The sequence below is a fragment of the Rousettus aegyptiacus genome, unplaced genomic scaffold (assembly GCF_014176215.1).
Source record: "Rousettus aegyptiacus isolate mRouAeg1 unplaced genomic scaffold, mRouAeg1.p scaffold_m13_p_1, whole genome shotgun sequence".
Taxonomy (NCBI): Eukaryota; Metazoa; Chordata; class Mammalia; order Chiroptera; family Pteropodidae; genus Rousettus; species Rousettus aegyptiacus.
This window is the reverse complement of record NW_023416284.1, coordinates 102,264,398-102,285,048: the sequence shown is the minus strand read 5'-3', so window position 1 is coordinate 102,285,048 and position 20,651 is coordinate 102,264,398. Positions and strand designations below refer to the sequence as shown.

At 39.1% G+C, this 20,651-nt stretch overlaps 1 protein-coding gene and 3 pseudogenes across 2 annotated transcripts in view; 2 read left to right on the top strand and 2 right to left on the bottom strand.

The window, feature by feature from the left end:
* The window catches only part of RCAN2 (regulator of calcineurin 2), a 229,708-nt gene that overhangs the window by 82,295 nt on the left and 126,762 nt on the right, over window positions 1–20,651 (top strand). The window lies entirely within an intron of this gene.
* On the bottom strand, window positions 4,097–4,215 carry LOC118605546 (annotated as a pseudogene).
* Window positions 12,447–12,564, top strand: LOC118605216 (annotated as a pseudogene).
* On the bottom strand, window positions 14,774–14,892 carry LOC118606573 (annotated as a pseudogene).

Sequence of the window (20,651 nt, the reverse complement as noted above, 5' to 3'; positions counted from 1 at the left end):
CATGGGAATGGAAAGAAGTCATTTGAATTGACTATTAGTATTTTCATTGTACAAGGAGTTACTGTATTTGTTATTTAGAATTAAGGGACATAGTTTGCCACATAAAGAAAGATGTGCCAACAATTGCGAAGGCTTTAGAAAGCTTCGGGGAAATGTTAGGGAGAAATTAAATTAGTGCCAGCTAATTGCACTGTAGTTTACAAGTTACTTCAAAACAGAACTGAGCATACTCAAAATGGGGGCATTGTGGACCAGCTTCCTTTGTTACATTAATAAAAATGAAGCAGGAACACTTTCTCCCAGGGAAACAGTATGAGGACTTTCACTGTGCTTTTTTCTCTCTACGCCTTTCAATACTTTTGATAATTAGAGCTCTGAGAGGAATGGACTTACTTCTGAGAGGAATGCACAAAAAATCCAAGGATATTCTATGAGGGAAGAAACCCAAATTCAACCCTTTCCCCAAATTCAAACTGTAAGGAGACCCTTGGGGGTGCCGACAAAGGCCTAGTGGTAGGAATGGGCAACAAGTGCCCTCAAATAAGCAGAAAGAGACAAAACTGTGGGCTGGGTCCTGCCCACGTTGGAAGGAAAGAGCGGGAAAGGGGGCAATTCCAGGGCTCTTATTGGAACCTGTGGGCAAACGTGGACTGCATGAAACGGTTTTGTGAATGAGCAGAAGAAGCAGTAACTTTACCAGAATGTTCAACCTGACGTGGGCATCGAGATCCTTGACAGCGCCAAATTTAACTCCAGGAAACATGGCTGTGGTTGTACTTTTTTGATTATACTAGGCTGGTGGTCCTCAGAATTTAGTGTGTATAATAATCACTAGGAAACTTATTGAAAGCAGAGTCCTGTGTCCTTTCCCAGAGATTCTCTGACAGTGACCAAGACGGGGGCTCAGAAATGTTCCAGTTTAACAACTCTCCCAGGTATTTCTCATTCAGGTGATCCGTGGAGGGCATATCTTAAGAAGTGCTTTTCTGCCATAGGCAATAGAGGGCCAAGGCAGAGAGAAGCCATTCCTACAATTCTATAAAATGAGAATTGTGATGTTATTTATTGAACTGTTGTAATGTGAGGATTAAAACAGACAGGCTGTGTGAAGGTGTTTGCAAATTTCAGAAGATTCTATGAACATATGATAGCATTTGTTTTGCAGCAGGGAACACTTTAAAAATGTCCCCTTATCACCAGGACGTATCGTTCTTCCTGGTTCAGGAACATTTTATATTAAAAGGGCTTTAGTCAGCTGACCTGGGAGTCTAACACTGTTTTTAATATAATTTCTGTCAGGGGAAAATGTTTTTGGGGTTCCAAATAATCAACTTAGTAATAAACTTTTGAAACCAGGTCCACTCCTCTGTTTGTGGCATCCTGTTAGGAGTGTCAGTACACAAGACTAAATAGCATCTTAATGCCCTGAGTTTATGTGGCTTCTAAGGTACTTGCTCATGCACGGGGAATACTTTTGGTCCTAGAACTGTGCTTCACATACTTGAGCAAGGTTCAGACACTTTCAAAAAAAAATATTTGTATAGACTCCAGTCAATTTAATATTTTTAACAATATAATACTTAAATGAGTATGAAACAAAACTAAAAAGGCACAAAATACCTATAGTTATGGCTTTTATATAAGATCAAAACAAATGTATAAATTAAATACAATAAAAACTAAAAACGAACTTCATATAACGCTGACCGACTATACTCTTTGTTAAAGTTTAACAACTGATTACATTGTCAACTGGATACTGATTGCTTAGGGCAAGTTCTTTTGAGTTCTGCATGCCTGGTATTCTCCCAGGACTTTCTCTATTGGAAATTCTGCAAACCCTAATTTGTGAAGTGGGCCGTGACCTTTACAAGCTATGAATACATTGCTTGTCGCATTTGCCTTGTTTTTTTTTTTTTTTCTCATTAGTTTGTAAGATTTAGGATAGTAGTGCTCATCAACTTTGCAGACATCAAAATAAACACAAATATGGGCAGTGGTCATCTCTGACATACTGTGATCATCCAGTTGATCCAGAATATATCTATATTATTTTGTTTAAGTTAACAGCTTAAGGAAAACACCACATTAAAAATTCTCATAGCAGTAGTTGCAGATCACTGTGAAAACATTTTTGGAATTCTACCCTCTCATTACAGTTTAGAAACACTGTTCTATAAGGAACTCGATTTAAAATATGCAGTATTTTTTATTTTATAGTTATTATAATTCACTGTAGACATTTTAAGAAATTGAGCTAATTTAAGAGAAGAAAATAAACATTATTTGTAATGTCATCATGCATAGAACCATTAACATTTAAATATCTGTTTTTTCTATGCAAATACATATTTATATATATTGTTATATACCCTATTTAAGAATGTTTTTCGCTTTGTAAAATATTAAGGACAGCTCTCCAAATCACTAAGTATTCTTCTACAAAAAACATTTTGACTGTCTTTAATTTGTCATTCTGGGTATCTCTTAAAAGGTACTTATTGTCACCTGTTCTGGATATTTAGATTTTTTTCTAGGTTTCTGCCATCATAAGCTATGCTGCGATGAGTGTGCTTTTCTTAAATTTTGGTGCACATAAATAATGATCTATTTACATGTAGGAAAGTTTCATATCATTAGAGCTTCTGTGTTAAAGAAAATGCAAAGTTTAAAAGATTATTGCACATGAAAATTTTATGAATCAAACATGTTGAGTTAAATAAAGTGGTGGTAAGTCATAGCTGGATGAGGATGCAGAGCTTAAGTGAACATCAAAAACTGTTCATTCTTGGCTACTTTGGGACAGGAAGAGCTGACTTAGAATGAAAAAGCTTTAATATCATATAGCACATTAATTTGTTTATACATAAAGGGCCTATTATTATTTTAAATGAATTAATATATAATTTTTCTTAATTTTTTTGAAATAATTATAAACTCACAAGAAGATGGAAAATAGTACAGAGAGGTCCCATGTACCCTTCCTCTAGCTTTCCCCAAAGGTAACATCTTACTTAACTATAGTACATTATCAAAACCAGAAATTGACATTGGGATTATATTAGTAAGTAGATTACAGATCTTATTCAGATTTCGTCAACTTCTATGTACATTCAATGTGTGTGTGTGTGTGTGTGTGTGTGTGTGTGTGTGTGTGTGTAGTTCTATGAAATTTTATTGCATGTGGAGATTTGTGTTCCTACTACAATCAGCATAGAGAACTGTTCCCTCACTGCAAGGGAACTCCCTTAGATGACCCCATATAGTCCTTCAGCGAAACCCTGGAAAACACTGACTGGTGCCCATATCTTTAATTTTGTCAGTTTTAGAATGTAACAAGAGTGGAGTCATACTAGGGCATTTAATGGTAAGCACAGTAACTTTAACAGTTCTAAAAAGCATATCCTAGATTACTGTTTATTATTTGGTTATCAAGGTTGTTGTAATAGGTATCAGAAGGGACAGTTGTCTTTGCAAGATCATTAAAACAAAAATCCTTGAAAGACAGAAATGTATTCTATACACTTTAGTACCGTTGGCATCAAGGATGATATTCATTATATGTGACAGCCGACATAGAACAATGACTGACCAATCAGAGTAAATTCCAGCTGTAAATTACCAGCACAGCCATGCTGGTGGACACAGCTGCATCTCAACCCTTCCTAACACCTAGCACAATGCCAGAGAAATGGTAGGTGTGGCTTAGTTAACTCAGGCTGCTATAACAAAAATAATAGACTGGGTGGCTTTAACAATAGTTCTGAAGGCTGGGAAGCCCAAGATCAAGGTTCTGGAAGAACCAGTTTCTAGTGAAGACCCACCTCCTAATTTTGCAGATGGCTGTGTTCTTGCTGTGTCAGAGAAGAGGGGGGGGGGGGGGAGAGAGAGAGAGAGAGAGAAAGGGAAAGCTTTTGTGTTTCTCCTTATAAAGACACTAATCTCATTTATGAGGGCTCCACACTCACGACACAGTTACCTTTCAAAGACTCCACCTTTTTAATACCAACCCATTGGAGGTTAGGGGGTTATGATCCCTCTAGACCTTGTCCCTAAGTCTATAGCTCTTCTATGCAGTATTCTTTTTTTTTTTTAACACCTACAGCACCTAGTATTCCTAGATGGTCTCCCATCCAAGTACTAACCTGGCCCAGCCCTGCTTAGCTTCCGAGATCAGACGAGATTGGGCACGTTCAGGGTGGCACGGCTGTAGACCCTGTGTGGTATTCTTACAGCCAAGGACGTGTAAGCTGTGGCTCCTTCACAGTTCTGAACACCATTCTAACAAACCTTGGGGCAGTAGCTGTCAGTGTTACATGCTGGAATAAAGAAATCCAATATGTGCTTGGTCCCACTGCTCCATGGACCTTAAATTCAATCTTCTCTTCAATAAAAATGATTCTAGCATATGGCCAAGATTCAGACAAGAAAAATAGGAAAAGAAAGTGGAATTCAATCAGGGAACAAATATATCAGTTGAATCTAATTGAAGGTAAAAGCTGTAACTTGGTTAAAGATGCAAAATTTCTTCCACCTTAATTTGGTGATAAAACGTTGAGATAAGCTTATGATAAAAACTGAATGACAGTGTAACTTGAAATGTGTTCTATGAAATGTGTGATAGGCAGAGCTGTGAAACTATACTTCAGCTGGAATAACTGCGCATAGAGTCCCCTGCTGAGATAGCACACAGACGTCAATGATTAGAAAGGAATCAGTTTATTCAGCTGAAATTTGGGAAGAATCGACTTAGAAGTGCACAGTATCCAGATCACCTGTCTTCATATTGAATTCGACAGGTAATTAAGTATGTCTGAGTCCTGACTCTTTGACCTAATGAATATGGCACCCCTGATTGGATAAATGTTTCCTCCTGAATTGGAAAAATGATTTTACAACCATGGAAGACGCTAAAGAAAGCAGAGAGATAGTGAAATGAGCCAGCCTCCACAGCCTTAAAGATTTTGTGTTAAGTTTAGGAATACATCTTGTCACCATTAATTTCATTTGTGTTTATTTGTTATTAAAGATGTTTGAAACAGTCTGACATATTAGAGTATCTGACAAATTAGCTTTGAAATTTTGATTTGAAATGTGTAATTAATATTACATGTGTTATTTAATTTTGAAAGGAATAAAAATTTGATTACATTTGTAAATTGTTTTTGAATATTATGAAGATCAGCCTTAGAGACAGATGATCATTCCTTCCTTGTTGAAACATTTTCTTCATCTGGTTCTTGGGACTCTGCCTTACTTATGGCCTTTTCTTGCCCCTTTGATGACTCCTCTTCCTTTTCCTGACCTCAAGTAATGTCTTATATTCAGCCTTGAACCTGTCTTTCCTTTCTCCCTGGCCGCATGCCATCTTATGGCTTTAACCACCACAGATGCACTGACAACTCCCAAATGCTTGTATTTGGACTGGATCTCTGCCCTGAACTCCCAACTCCCAACTCGGATCTTCATCTCCTTGACATCCCTACTTGATGTCAAGACCTCTCAAACTTTACATATCTAAAGTCAAATTCATGGTCTGTCCCTCCCACCACCTTATCAGCACCCCAGCAGCTATTTCTCTCTAGTCTTCCCCACCTCAGGAAATAGTGACTCTGCATTCTAGTTGGTCAAACCAAAAGTCTTGTAGTCATTCATGACTCCTCTTTTTCTTGTAAAACACATCTAATCAATGAATTCAAAATAAATGATTACTACCACTTAATCATCTTCACTGCTTCTACCCTGGTTGGGCTGAGCCACCATCATCCCTCGCCAGGATTACTGCAATTGCCCATTAACTGGTTTGCCTTCTTTGCTCAGATCCCCATAAAGCATTAAGAGAAATCCAGTTAAAAAGTAAGGCAGATCCTGTCTCCCCTTTGCTCAAAACCTTCCAGTGGCTCCTGTCTCACCAAGAATAAAAGCAAAAAGCTTTACAGTGGCCCACAAGGTCCCATGTGGTCTACTTTTTATATAGAAAATTTAAAGGGAAAAGAAAAATAGAGGGCATGAGTAAAATGTATAGCAGTATCTCAGTCAAGGAGGAACTTCTACTTATTTACTAAGATCCTGAAGAATTGCTTAGACATAACCCATGTCTATAATAAGAATTCTCTAAAACAAGTTCAAATGTCTTGACTTTGGGAGCAGTTTTTTATTAATCAGCTTGTGTTCACTAATTATACCACTCTATGCTTTTATTATTCTCACTTGCCCAGCCACATTTTAAATTAATAAGTCATAAATGTGGAACTGGCATAGGCAGTAATGAAAAGTAATTCAGGACTTATTCAGCACATTTTAGCAAATGCCAAATCATAGGAGCTCCACTGACGTCTCTTAGTAGACTTCTATATAAAGATCTTATTTCAGCACCTTTTTGTCTAGATTTACTGCTGCTGAAAAATAGAGTTCTTGAATTCTAGAGTGCTCAGCACCTGTCAAGGACTTACATCTGATCACTGTTAATGAAGCCACAATATCACTTCCTTACCAGAGAAGCATTAGCTATTGTTAGAACAATGCATTCTTTTGAATAGACACTGCTGGGCATTGTCAAGAAGCATGAGTCATGGCAGGTTGACTGGTAGCTCAACTTCCAAACATCAGTCATCTTTCATATTGCTTGAGCATTCAGACTTGAAGTCATAGGCCTAAGGATATAAGTTTCCATAGCAGCATTCAGACAAATTCTATTGCCTACTAGAGAAATGAAGCAAGATTTATTGATATTAATGTCAAAGTTTCTTATTTACTCTATAAGTATGCTAAGAGTGTTGGTCGTGTTGGCAGTAGCAGGCAGGGTGGGGAGGAGGTAAGGAAAAGCAGTACCATTGGTAGATTCATAAGAAAGCAGGCAGGTGGAAGAGAAAATGGAGGAGGCAAAAAAAAAAAAAAAAAGTAGTAAGTGGTCCAGCATTCTATGGAGACCCTGGTTAGTGCCAGAGAAGGTAGGTAAGAGCAGTCAGAAGTAGGAGCCTAGGAAAACAAGTAATATAGGAGAGAAAGACAAAACCATCCTTTTAGTAACTAATTGGGATGCTTATTTACTCTCATGTCAGTAGGGGACAGGGTTCAAGTACTACATGCTAAATAAGGCAATCTATTCTTTATGAGGAATAAGAGTATTTAGAAAATGGTGTGTACTGACACCATTATCATTAAGAAATGCCCTCCACCTCATCATTTCTTGCAGAAGATCTGAAAGAAAGAGTTATTAGTTGTCATTTTTTATTGAACACTTAATGCACGTCACTCACTATACTGAGCACTTCATTCGCTTTATCGCAGTGAATTCTTATGAGTAAGTAATTTTATTATCTCCAGATTACAGGAGTAAAAACTAAGATTCAGAGAAGTTAAATAACTTTCTCATAGCTAGTTTGAGCCTTGGTTTTAAATTCATTAACATAACTTCAAAGCCACACATAAACAGTATACTAACTTTTGATAATACATAAACATTTTTAAAATATGGGGAAGAACTTAATGGTCTACTGGTTCCGTTTTCAAATTGCAGTCTCTGGGCAATTTTAGCCTGATGGTAAAATTTTTGATAGTCTGTTGCAAAATTAGAAAAGTAAGGCCAACGTTATGAAGTATTAATATAACCAAATTTACTTAACTTAGAGAACTTTTTATTCCAATATTGCGTCGTGTGAAAATGACCTTTCTGTAATTAAAAGATGTTAATAATAGTATGGTTTCTGTTAACATACTGAGAAATATTAAAACAATTAGCAATCTTATGTTGCCACCTACCATTTTTTCAATCGTGTTGATCAAAGAAATCCAGAGCTCTTGGCACCATCGATCTAGATTTTTCCTCACTCAGCAGTTCCCCACAGCAGCCCTAAGAGTTGGCCATTCAGATTTGTTTTTAAAATTTCCGATGATAGAATTCATTCCATCACTTTTTGACAGAGTCCATGCTCTATTGGGAGAAATTTCTTCCTTTCATTGAATTACAATGTTTCTTTATCTAATTAATGGAACAACAAAGGGTAAGAACATCCTACTAGATTTGAAGGCAGATGTATGAAGGCAGACAGCATGTACAGTTCCATCTTTCCACGATCAGAAATTATTCATCTTTTACTTGTTTATTGACTGTCTTCCCCATCTTCTATTAAGCGTTAGCTTCATAAGGACAGAGACCTTTCCCCCCACATCTAGGACCCTGCCTGGCACAGAACAAGCGGCCAATCCATATTTGTAAAATGTATAGATTTTCAATAAATATTCTATCAGTTTACTAATAAAGCTAATTCATCTTTATCTTCTACTTGCCGACACTTCGGATATTTAAATTCCGAAGCTCTCATGTCCTCAGTAAGTCTTCTTTCTATTTCGAGACTAAGAATGATCAGTCCCATGAATTGCTTCCATGTGATAGAGTTTTCAGACTCTTACTGGTTTTCCACCTTTGTATCTGCTCCAGAACATAAATGAAGTTCTTAAAGCATTACTCTAAAACTGAATACAGGACACCACAAGGTATGACGATGGCCAGTTCAGAGGGCCTGTTTCCTCTCTGAATCTTATGGCTTCAGTCTGCATTTTTAAGTCACCTTTTATGGTTACCTGTTAGGCTGGTAATTGATGACAACTCCTAAACCTTTGTTGCATTTATTTCTATCAGAAAAATATCTCTACCATTTGACAAAACTTAACATTTATCCCCTTTATATTCCATCCTGATTTTTGACCTGTCATTTAGCCTATTGAGAGCTTTTTAAATCTTGATTTTTCTTTCATTAATTCATGCAACCAGTAATTTCTGAGCATCTCCAAAGTGTAAGGCCCCATTTTCCAAGCCTTCCTCCTCCACTTTTGTGTTGCCGGTGAACACAGTAAACATACTCTCTAACCTGCTGCGATCCTCTGAGTTGACATCTTCTAACAATCACTATTCTTGTGACTGCTAGCTTAATCAACTATTAAGTCTCCAACGTTCACTATCATCTAGTTCTTAGGATGGAATAAGATACTTATTTCACTGTTTTGTTAGCTTGTGGCCTTGAGAACAGAGTAGATGGTCTACTGAAGAGGGAAAACAGGTAACATACTCTGCTGCTCACGTCAACCTCATAGGTGAAGATGCCCACACTACACATACAGCTTCTGACAGAGTCAGGCACCATAACTCTTCCCCAGTGCTCCGGTTTAGTACATCACTCCTCTTGTACCAGCCTGTCCTCCAGTTTGTCAGCTGTAGTTAAACAGCCACATTTTTTGAGACCTCGTAATGTGCCAGGCTCTTTCCTTTCATAATCTCCATCGACCCTCACAACTGCCTAATGAAGTGTAGATACTGTTATTATCACCAGCTAGTCTGAAAACTCTATCATAGGAGAAGCAACTCAGGGGACTGATTCTAATAGCAAACGAGGAAACTGATGTGTGGAGCAATTTTGTAATGTGCCCAGGTCCGAGAGCTTGAGAAATGGAGCTGGGATGTGCTCTAGGCTGCTTGACTCCACAGAACGCACCTCTCCCTCTGACATGGGAGCTATCGTTTCAAGGCCTGGCTGGTTGTTGCCTCAACCTCCTTTGTCCAGGGATGTCCTGAGATACTCATCCCTCCTGGCATTTGTGTGGCTGCCATGACATTCAAATACGCCTCTGGGCATTTGACATATGTTTCCTCACTCAATCTCCTACAAGGGAGCTGCTATTATAACTATTTTATATATCGGGAAACGGAGAAAGAAACTTTCCCAAGATGAATGTGCTTCCAAAAATGATTTTCATTGCTCCGAGTCCCAATTATACTCCCCTTTAACTCCTTAAGCCTTGGTTCTCTATTTAAAGTTATACCCAACACTGTGTATGACATTCCTTTATGCTAGTAGTCCTAAAGAAATGAGGTTAATATGGCTCAACTGGACTTCTATAAAGTAAATTTGTGATAATCACAGTTTTTTGTTTGTTTGATTGATTTTTAATTATAACAGGTCAAAAACTGAACAGCAATGCATTACATAAAAGATAAAAGAAGATAGGAAAGTTCCAAATGTCACATTCCACAGAGAACCTATCTAGAGTTATGTCTTATGCAAAGCAAAGTAAAATGACTTGATTTTCTAACTGGAGTTTGATTTTCAGCCCTGGAGTTTGAATCTGTATTCTCAAAGGACCACAGGTGCAGTGAAAACATTATCCTGGTCAGGCAGTATATTTGGTGCTCCATTTGTCTAGGAATATTTATAGAATATTACCAGTTTTGAAAAAAGATGTCAAGTAGGACTTGGAACAATTTTACAATATTACAGAATCAATGCCAAAGATTGTGCCTTCACTCCCTACCCTGAGTTCTCTTTAAGAGTCCTCTACTTCAGTAAGATCATTCTCTGATACCAATTACCTTGCAATCTCCTCTAGTTTTCTTGTGATCATATCTTCAATTGTTTTGCTTTTAACATCAAGCGAACATTTCACATCTAAATATTTTAACCAGAATTTATTCAAAGAGAGTGGCCAGTTTTTCTTGTTCTCAAATAACAAAGTTCTTTGATTATTTCTCTTTGTTCTTATCATTTCATAAGGTTAACAATCATCATTGAGGTAGATGTTTGACAAAACTACTTTTTGTGATATGATAGAGGAATTTTGCCAGCATTCCTTTAGCCCCCATTCCAAAATCATCTGACCTGGTTGTGATAGTTACAGGCTCTTTGATAATCTCAATACCCACTTGAAACATCGCTCTGTCAGAACCTGACAACCTAATTGAAGGCATGACTCTTGATCCCAGCGGAGACAACAGGTGGGGGACATGGATGAGTCTTGAGCAGCCTCAGGAAGGTTATAAGGCTGCTACTATTTTCTTTGTATTCGCAAGCCACATAGAATCACCAGCTCCAAAACAGCTATATTACGGTGTAACAAGTACTTATTGTGCACCTGCAGAGTACGAAGCATTGGGCTAGGATCTGGGAGTGCAGAGATGAATAGCACATGATGGAGCCCTGGAGGAGCTGATGATAGCCTAGTGGGAAGGTTGGTACCCAATCAGATATTTTAACTATCATCAGTGCTGTGGGAGGCAAAAAGGCAAGATGCTGTGGGAGCATCAAGGAGGGGCCTGAGCTTCTGGGGACTCTTCCTAAAGGAAGTAATTCCTGAACTGAGTCTTTAAGAGTAAATGGTAGGAGGCTAATGTCATTCCAATGGGAGGAAACAGCATGAAAAAAAAACCTGCAGAGGCCTGCAGCAGCAGGTGGAGTGCAGGTAGCTACAAAAAATTTGCTGTCATCAGAGTGCAAAGAAGGAGCCAGGAGAGACAGGAGACAAAGCTGCAGAGCAGTTCACAGAGAACATTGCTTGTATTCCTCCTGTGGAACCCAGACTGTACGCTGTGGCCACAGGGAAACTTTCAAAAGTGTTATTTTTCCTCTTAAATAATTAGGACTGTATTTGCCTGACCTTAGTCTTCTGGCCTTCTCTCTCTTTTTCATTTTCCTCCAAAGTTGCTCAAAGAATTTTCTGCCTCTAGAACTTTGCTTCATTTGCATGTCTTCATATGTTTTGTACTTCTGCTTCCTCGTACCACTGGTGCTCTGCTCTTTCCAGCCTGAGCGTTATTTATAGTGGTAATGCGAAGATGCAAAGTAGGAGCAAGGTGATGGTGCCTCTTCTATCAATGCAATTCCTTGGCCTAATGTGGGATGCTGCTTATGCTCTGACTGACTGCCCAATCCCCCTCCTTGTGAATTTGTACCTCTCTTCTGTATTTTCCTTGGATTGTAATTGTTCTCCTGTGCGTGCATATACTTACAAATTTGTTTTCAAGCAAAGTGGCTGGTGAAAAGAGCTTGAGCCTTGGTGTCAGAGAAATCTAGAGGTTCTTGCTATGATTTAAAAATAAATGTTTTCTTATGGGAAATTTCGAACATGTGCAAAGTAAGTGGAATATGTATGATGAACCCAAACTTTAACAATGATCAGCATTCTGCTGTTCTTGCTTCATCCGTAATTCTACCCCCTCCTCATGCTTGATTAGATTTTTTCCAGTGCATCTTTTGCCAGATAAGTTATATACATTGTAATGAAAACTCTTAACTTTACAATTTTGACAAATATGTACGGTTTTGTGTCCCATTCCTTTTGCACCATGGAGGGTGTATTTATTTCTCCAAAACGTTCTCTTGTATCACTTTCCAAGCAATCTGCCCATCCCCCAAAGGCAAGCACTATTTGACTTATTTCACCTTAGATAAGTTTTTCCTGTTTAAGAATTTCGTATAAATGGAATATATAGTAAATATTATTTTTGTGCAAGGCTTCATTTGTTTCTCATCATTGTGACAGACTTAGCTTTGAGATTCTCTTCTTTGTATCTATCTGTCATTGGGTGAGTTATGAGTCCTCTTTGAGACTCATCTGCCTTCTGTGGAAAATGGAAAAATAATGACAACAAAAACTAACAAAAAATTAAATGGGCTGTGTACGGCCATGCCACCCTGAACGTGCCTGATCTTGTCTGATCTCAGAAGCTAGGCAGGGGCGGGCCTGTTAGTACTTGGATGGAAGACCACCTAGGAAGACCAGGTGCTATAGGCGTAAAAAAAAAAAAAAAATAAGGGATTGCAAGCTGACAAGGTCCTTGCAATCTGTGAGGCCAACCAAAGGTTGCCTTGCCTAAAAAAATAATAAATAAATTTTAAAAAATTAAATGGGCTTTAGGATAATAGAAATGCCCTCCTTAATGCAAAGTAATGCTAATTATGCTGCACCTGGGATATGGGAACACGAACAACTTCAAGGTTTGCTTCTTATCTGACTAGATAGTCCAAATTTGCTAGTTTTCTACCAATAACTTCTTGCTTTCAAATGTGACACCTGGATAGGCATAATATATTGGTCAGTGTTCAGTCAGGAAAACAGATTTCATGCCAGGTAGTCCAAGGAAAGGAATTTAATACTGGGAATCAGTTTAAAGGCATTAAACAAGCTTGGAAGTCGAACAGGCAATGGTGAGAGACAAACCGGAGATTAACAAAGCAAGAAGACACTAACTCCATCCCACCCCCACCCCCAAGGCTGAAGGGCTGTGGGGAAGAAGTGATATCCCCAGTGCCCAGCAGCGAAGGCCACCAGTGGGTCCTAGAACCTCGCGGGAGGATGCTGGGAATATGGAGGAGATGCAGCCATGGACAGTGCTACCTCCTAAAGCCAACATGGGGCAGTGTGTGGAGAGAGACCCTCCCCCTTTCCCTGCATCCAGAATTCTGTTAACACATCCAGTGTCCAGGGAGCCTTGGAAGCAGCAGCTGGAGTCAGTGAGCCACAATACTGAGCAAGAAGGAAAGGCAGGGATCAAAGGAAAATAAGTATTTTTAGGCAAAAAAAAAAGCATTAGACACACATATATATACATATATATATACACAGAGAGAGATAAGGAAAATTACACTTGGTAATAATTAGTTCTTGAGATAATTTTTACCTTCTAGAATAGTTCTGACTAATAGAACTTTCTGCAATGATGGGAATACTGTGCATCTGCACCGATGGCCATGACCACGTGTGGCTACTGAGCACTTGAGAGAGAGAGAGTACAATTGAGAGACTGCATTTTTAAATTTTATTTTATTTTAATTAATTTAAATTTAAATAAATGGCTAGTTGGCTGCCATATTGCAGAGCATAACTTGTAGAACATCATTTTTTAATTAATTTCATGTATATTTTCAGTAAGCACTTTTGAGCACCTGGTGTGACACAGATACCATATCAGGAACTGAGAACACCCGGAGGGCTAGAATTGCGCTTCTTATCTTGAGGGACTCAAACATTTCTTGTCCGACAAGAAAGATTTAAGAAGTTGTGTCACAAGAGTTATTTCCTTTAGAACGAGTAAAGGCTGTGGGAAGAGGAAGCAGAGAATTGCCTGCCTTTAAGCCTTTATCTAGGCTGTTCCTGACTCCTGGGTATCCTTCCTCCCCTTCTCTTCTTCTCTCATTCTACTCATACAAACTTTACTCCTCCTTCAAGGCATACTTCAAATGCCTCCTCCTCCACTAAGCCTTCCCACCCCCACATCACTGCTCTGCTGCATGACTATCTTCCTTCCTTTGAACTCTTCTGGTGTTCCATCTCCACTGCCATCACTTTATCTGGATTTATTTCTCTTTTACTAGACTATTAGCTCCTCGACAGGAGAATTTAGGTTGGTTATGTTCTTTGTTCCACAGAACTCAGCACCAAATATTGCACGTAATAGATTCTTTGTATCGTTTGAAGACTGTGCTTGGGATCCAGCCTTCAGTTTCTACACCTGTAGCTGTTGATGGGTGAACAATTTACCCTATGAACCCAAGTCCGCCATCTAGTGGACACAGGAAATAACTTTATGCTGGATCTCTCAAGGAGAAGTGTTTTTTTTCACGTGGTTTTTTTTCTGACAGATTTCCAGGAAGCAACCGTAATGAAAAACTTGCTTTTCATTTTCATTGCCATATATGGAGCATTCTAATCACGTACAATTAGAATTTGTTTTGACATAATATTCTATATTAATTTCAGCATGGTCTCATTTTACTTAAAAAACATACAATCTTAGAAAAACACAGCATGAGTATAGCAGTATTTAAACTAAATTGTGCACCGGAGCACTTTTATTAATAGAACCACCCTAAATAGACAATGTGATTTTTCTTTTTCTTTCTTTCCTTTTTTTTTTTTTTTTTTATAGACAAGGCAACCATTGGTTGACCTCACAGATTGCAAAGACTTTGTCAGCTTACAATCCCTTATTTTTTATTTTTTATACCTACAGCACCTGGTCTTCCTAGGTGGTCTACCATCCAAGTACTAACCAGGCCCAATCCTGCTTAGCTTCCAAGATCAGACCAGATTGGGCTTATTCAGGGTGGCATGGCCATAGACTATACTGTGATTTTTCTAAACTGACCTGGAGTTTGTTTTGCTGGGTTTATAGTATTTGCACTTGTGCCGTTGTATTTGCTTGAGTTTGGTGACTATGAATGGAACTGTTTTTGTTCTTCTGAGAATTGTGATCTTCTGCTCGAGGGGAAATATTTCTATCCTCTATGGCTTTCTGAACGTTCCAGGGCTTAGCCGAATGTAGTTTCCATGACTTAACTAGAGAACAGCTGGAAGATAAAATTTCGATTGGGAACTCTTGTTACATGGGAGGTGCGGCTCTAGGAAGTGATCTAGGTATTTAACAAAAAATATCATTTAGTACTCCTGGTCCCCTTTTGTGATGGGAGCTATTAGTATTCCCAGTTTATCAGTGTGTAAATCATAGCATAGAGTAGTTAAATGAATTATCCGAGATATAAATAACCGTTGGAAGGCAATCTGATACCCAACAGTCCTATTCTTAATCACCTCACTGCCTCCCACATGAGCTTATAAAAATTGGAAATCATGTGTTGGAAAATTGGAAAAGGTGTGTTATGCTGCTTGGGGGCCAGTTTTTTGATTTCCAGGCGACCCGCTGTGCTCTGAGTGTGGTGGTGCTTCTAAGACCTTTTGATCTGTGGATTTATGAGAAGCACAGGTCTGGTAAATATAAGCCAGTGCCTTTGCAGGGCTGTTTACCTCGTGAAGCAATTGATTCAGCCAAGAAGCCCCCAAAATTACGGCTTTGCCAGGTAAGATAAAAAGTGCCAAAAGGGCTTGGAGAGGACAGCTGTATGCTGTCACCTCTGATCGAAGGTGAGCAGTGGGAAAAAGATGCAGTGACTTTGGCTGAAGTCTAATCACTGGGCTATGGCCATGGCAGAGAGGAGAATTCCCGTATGGGCTGAGCTTTCCCTAATGAGAAGTGTTGTTTAATAGAAATAATTGCCATTAACGGAAACTCACTGCAAATAATACTCTTGGCCTTTACGGGGAACCAGAACATATGGTAGGATTACTTTATGAAGGCTCAGTACCCTAAAACCCAATTCAGCTTGTGTTCCCCCCACCACCACCACCTGGATGTGTAGAAAGGGAGACAGCTTATCACATGTCCATTTTCATTAAATTCATGTATTGCCACTCCTGCCCTCAGTTTATAAAGTCTAATTCCAGGAACTGGAAAAGAGCGGTGGGTAAGTGAACTGAACCAAAGAGCAGTGCTTAGAGCTGGAAACTGATGCCTGGAGAGATTCAGGGGACTTGTCCAAGGTCACATGTTCATTTGTGGCAGACCTGGGATTAGAATTCAGGTTTTCTGAGTCTCCATTCAAGGCCCTTCCCATCGTATCATCTGCCTGTCTGGATTGTTCTCTTTGCTGGTCATAGCACAGAAATACAAACAGCAGAACATGCCACCTATGTTCAACATGGTCTTAAATCTTTTCTGGAATGAAACGGGGTAGGGCATATGAAAATGCATTCATATGTGTACATCATCGACTATTTCAATCTATTCACATATCGTCATGTTTTAATTTGAGCTGATTGAGAACATGACTGTGCATCTCCCAGAGACAAGAAACCTGAGGAAGATAACATTGTGAGTGAATTTTTCTTATATTGCTTTTCCAGGCACAGAAGTACCATTGTACGTTTTAATTTATTTACTTTCTCTTGTTAGATATCATTGATCTGCTAATTAAGTTTTGTTTCATTTAATTATGTTTTGTTCCATTTAATAATGTTCTATAATTTTATTCTTATTTAAAATAATATAGTACCTTATGATTTATAAAGCCTTTTTACATGCATTATCTCTTGACAGCTTCATAACAATCCTGCTAAAGAAAAGGGCTGGTAGATTCAAGCCCCATTTTGCAGGTTGAAAACCAAATTACAAAAAAAAAAAATGACCCAAAAGATTCTGTGTCATGGCTAGTTAACCAGGACTTAGTTCTCCTTATTCCTAGTCCAGTGCTTATGCTTGAACCTTTGCAGTCATGTAATGTCCTCACCCTGCAGTGGGTTCCAGAGTCTCCTAAAAGGCTGCGCCCTGTCTCCAGCGTTTCTGATTCAGTAAGTTTGGGATGGAGTCTGAGAATTTGCATTTTTTACACATTTCCAGGTGATGCTGATGCTGCTGGTTGGAGGCCACACTTTGAGAACCACTGCTCTGTAGCTTTGCCATAACATCTTTGAACGTTTGGCAGGTAGTCAGCTTCTCATCTGCAGTAATGAAATCCAAAAAGCTCTGAACACTGAATGTTTTTCTTATGAAGGGTTGGTGCAATCTCATTTGGCAGTAACGCCTGACCTGAACTGAGGTGAGGCTATTATTAGTCTGTCTTTATCCCTTGGTGTGACTGTTCATACAGTTTGCTGCAGAAATGTTAATATGTTGGATTACAGGGGTGTCCCAGACCTTCCTGGGGCCCGTTCCATGGCAGACATACTGTAATTCCTTTTAGAATTGGGAAAACTCTGAAATCTAAAACATATCTAGTGCCAAATATTTCAGGTAAGGGACTGTAAATCTGTACTAACTGGGCAAAAGAGATTGTGGTCTTTGCTTTTACTGCCGCAAAGGGGGGGGAAAAAAGCCATTTTTAGATAGCCAACACATTTGAACTAGATATATACCTTTTGAGACACTTTTTGGAGGATTTTTTCAAAAGCTTTTGTCTTTCTGCTGCAGAAATGCTGCTGAACTGCAAGGAAAGGTATTGAGCAGTCCTTCCCCAATTTCCTGGGAAAATCCCAAGGACACAGTGATCCAAAATGAATCTTTCCTGAAGCTTAATTACATTTAACAGGGCCACCATCAGTTACAACACTCGGGCTTTTGACTGTGCTTTCTCTGAAGCTTTGATTTTCTACCTGAGAATAAAGTGCCATTAGGCTGCAGATTGGGATAAAGGGGAAGGGGAGGAAAGTTTAGTATTTTTATTTAATAATGAGTCAAGCTTAAATCTGAGACAATTATTCAACCCCCCCAAACATCATTTCATTTAAATGAGAATGCTTCTTAGTGCTATTATAAAGCCATAAAAACCATATTCATCAGGAAACACTAACATTTTTTGTAATTGGATTACATGAAATTACCTGAGCTAAAATGAGTTACAGAGGAAAAAAATTAGACCCTCACAATTCTTTTATCTAGTGCTTATAATTTTATGTTCTATTCCTAGAATCGTTGAGTTTTTCCGTCACTGAACTGCTGTAGCTGTGGTCCCTAGCCATGTTTTCCAGAACCCCTTCACTCTTGGATGGTGCTTGCGAGACCCAGAGTAGTTAATTTTCAGAGAGTAAATCTTTTCACTTTGGTATCTCGCGTCCAGAGAGTGTCGTGCCTGGAAGCAGCCAGCCTCTCGCGCAGTAGCAGAGCCTCTTTGTTTCCTGTGTTTCAGGCCCAGCAGGTTTCCTGTAACCACATAATCAGCAAACTCCCTCGGCCCCGCTTGGAGACCTACTTCTTCCATCTTTATAATTTTTGCTCACCGGCCTTCTATTCTCTAGATCCATGCGCACTCCTCAACTAGGGCCAGAACTAATTTGATTCATTAATCATATCAACTTATAAAAGCTTAGTACGTCCCTATTTGGCTATTGTTCTCTGGGAGGCCTCTTTTTTATGTCAGGTCACTATTTAAAGAATTTGATTCAATATGCACGTTAGGCTTAGAACCCTTTAGATAGAACCAAAGTATAATCTAACCAGTTTTTCATAAAGAATAACTCTGCTCCATCAACACTACCAGCCGATTCATTTGCTGAATATCTCCTCAAAATGTATGCCAATTTTGTTCTTAAGAAACTCTGTTCTAGGTTCAGTATCTTTAGTGAGGAACAAGAAGGTTTCAGATACGAGGGTTGAGCACCATTTATTGGGACTGCAGCAAGACTGATTTGCACACTTCATAACTCTAGGGACATCCTGGTCTGTGTGACTTGTGTCCTGAGGCTTGTGCAGTGTACAGCTTGCACCACCAAATGTGACAGCTTTATTTTCGTGTCTCACACTTTACAAATCAATATTCCTAGATTATAGGACTCATTGCCATCATCAGGTCCATACATCCTAAAATGTATGGGATGTACATAAATCCCAAGTTATTAATACTCTTGTAAACGCTGTATTTCTATCAAGACAGAATTGCTATAGCCAGATCTCAAGATCATGAAGTATAAAGGTAATAATAACAGCATTACAGTTTTTTTAGTGCCTCGGGCCTTGGGCCAGGTGTTCATTAGCTTGCTGAGCAACCTGTGGCTTCAGTTGTCACTGCTAAACAATGTTAAGTTCTCTTTTATCACATTCCATTCCCTCTCTTGTGTTTACTCACTCATAAGAAGCCATTTTTAAGTGACAAGCTTTTACTATTTATAAACAGATCATGAAACTCATGGCATCTGTGAGGCAAATCTCAGCCTCTCTGAACTGGCATCATGATTAGCAAATGAATGGTCATCAGCTTAATTGCAAGAAATTAGCTAATTAATCAGCAAATATTTAGCTAGTGCCTACTGTGTGCAAGCTGCTATGGCAGATACTGGGGGGGGGGCGGGGTGCAAATAATTACAGGAGCAGCTGACATTTTCTGAGTGTTCATGTATTACACATGTAGTGATTTTTTTATTCTTATAACAAGTTTATGAGGTCACTATTAGTATCTCTATTTCATAGATGAGAAAACCGAACTAGTACCCTCCACTGTCCTTCCCTCCTTGACCTCATAGGCTGGTCAGGATTTAGCCCCCATCTTTATAACTCCTAGTATAATGGGCTAATATGATTTTAGCTAAAATGAATGTAAATGCTTTGTAACAAGCAAGAAGTAAGGTCCTTATTTATGCTGACTAAATAGTATCGATAGCACAAATTGGGAGTGACCTCAAGAGGCACTCTGCCCCATTAGCTAACTTCTGCCAGAAAAAGACAGCTGGGCTCTTGGCTTTGATGGTCTTTTTCAGTTCATTAATAATAAATAACGCTGTACACCAAGTCCCTTGTTCTTTAACTTGGGCTACACTTCATAGCTGACTCACCCTGCCAGTTCTGAGAATTCTGCTACTCCAATTCAGTCTTGTAAGAAAGCATTATGAAAGCATTATGCCAGGATGGGCCACTGCCCACTCTGAACATTTTCCAAGCTAAAGTCACTTCCACGAAGCTCTTTGGAGGAGATCTCTGGGGTCTTAATTAAATCCTTGAACCAGTGCTTGAGGAGCATCCAGGCTTCCACTGGAACACGCCGACAACATTGTTGGCATGTTCCTCTGAGCATCCAAATGGGGGACAGTGTGTTTCAGCGCCTCCACTTTTCAAGAGAGAATGTCAGTTCTACCTTTCTCTCGTTTAGAAGTTAGCCCAGAGATCTAGTCTGCGGCTTTCAGCCTTTCAAACATGGGCCTCCAACCTTACAGAAGAGGCATTAGGGAAGATAGGCTGGAGGATATGGGTCCCCCACTGTGCCTTGAGTATATCCTAAATTCTGTCACCATTTCAAGTTATAGCTCTGGAAAGCAGCATCCTGAGACCTCTTCTCCTGGTGGAGTTGTCTTTGCATTTCCCAAGTTGTTCTGAGATACAGCCACATAAAAATCACATCCTATTTGCAATATTAATTGTCACAGAGGACAATATCCAGCCTGTTGCCAAATGCCCTACACAAATTTCCATATGAGCCACTGCCTTTAAAAGTTAATGCCAGGAGGGAAAGAAGAAACAAAACTTTGCTTCTGCTGAAGATGTGATCTGCTTCCTCCTTTCT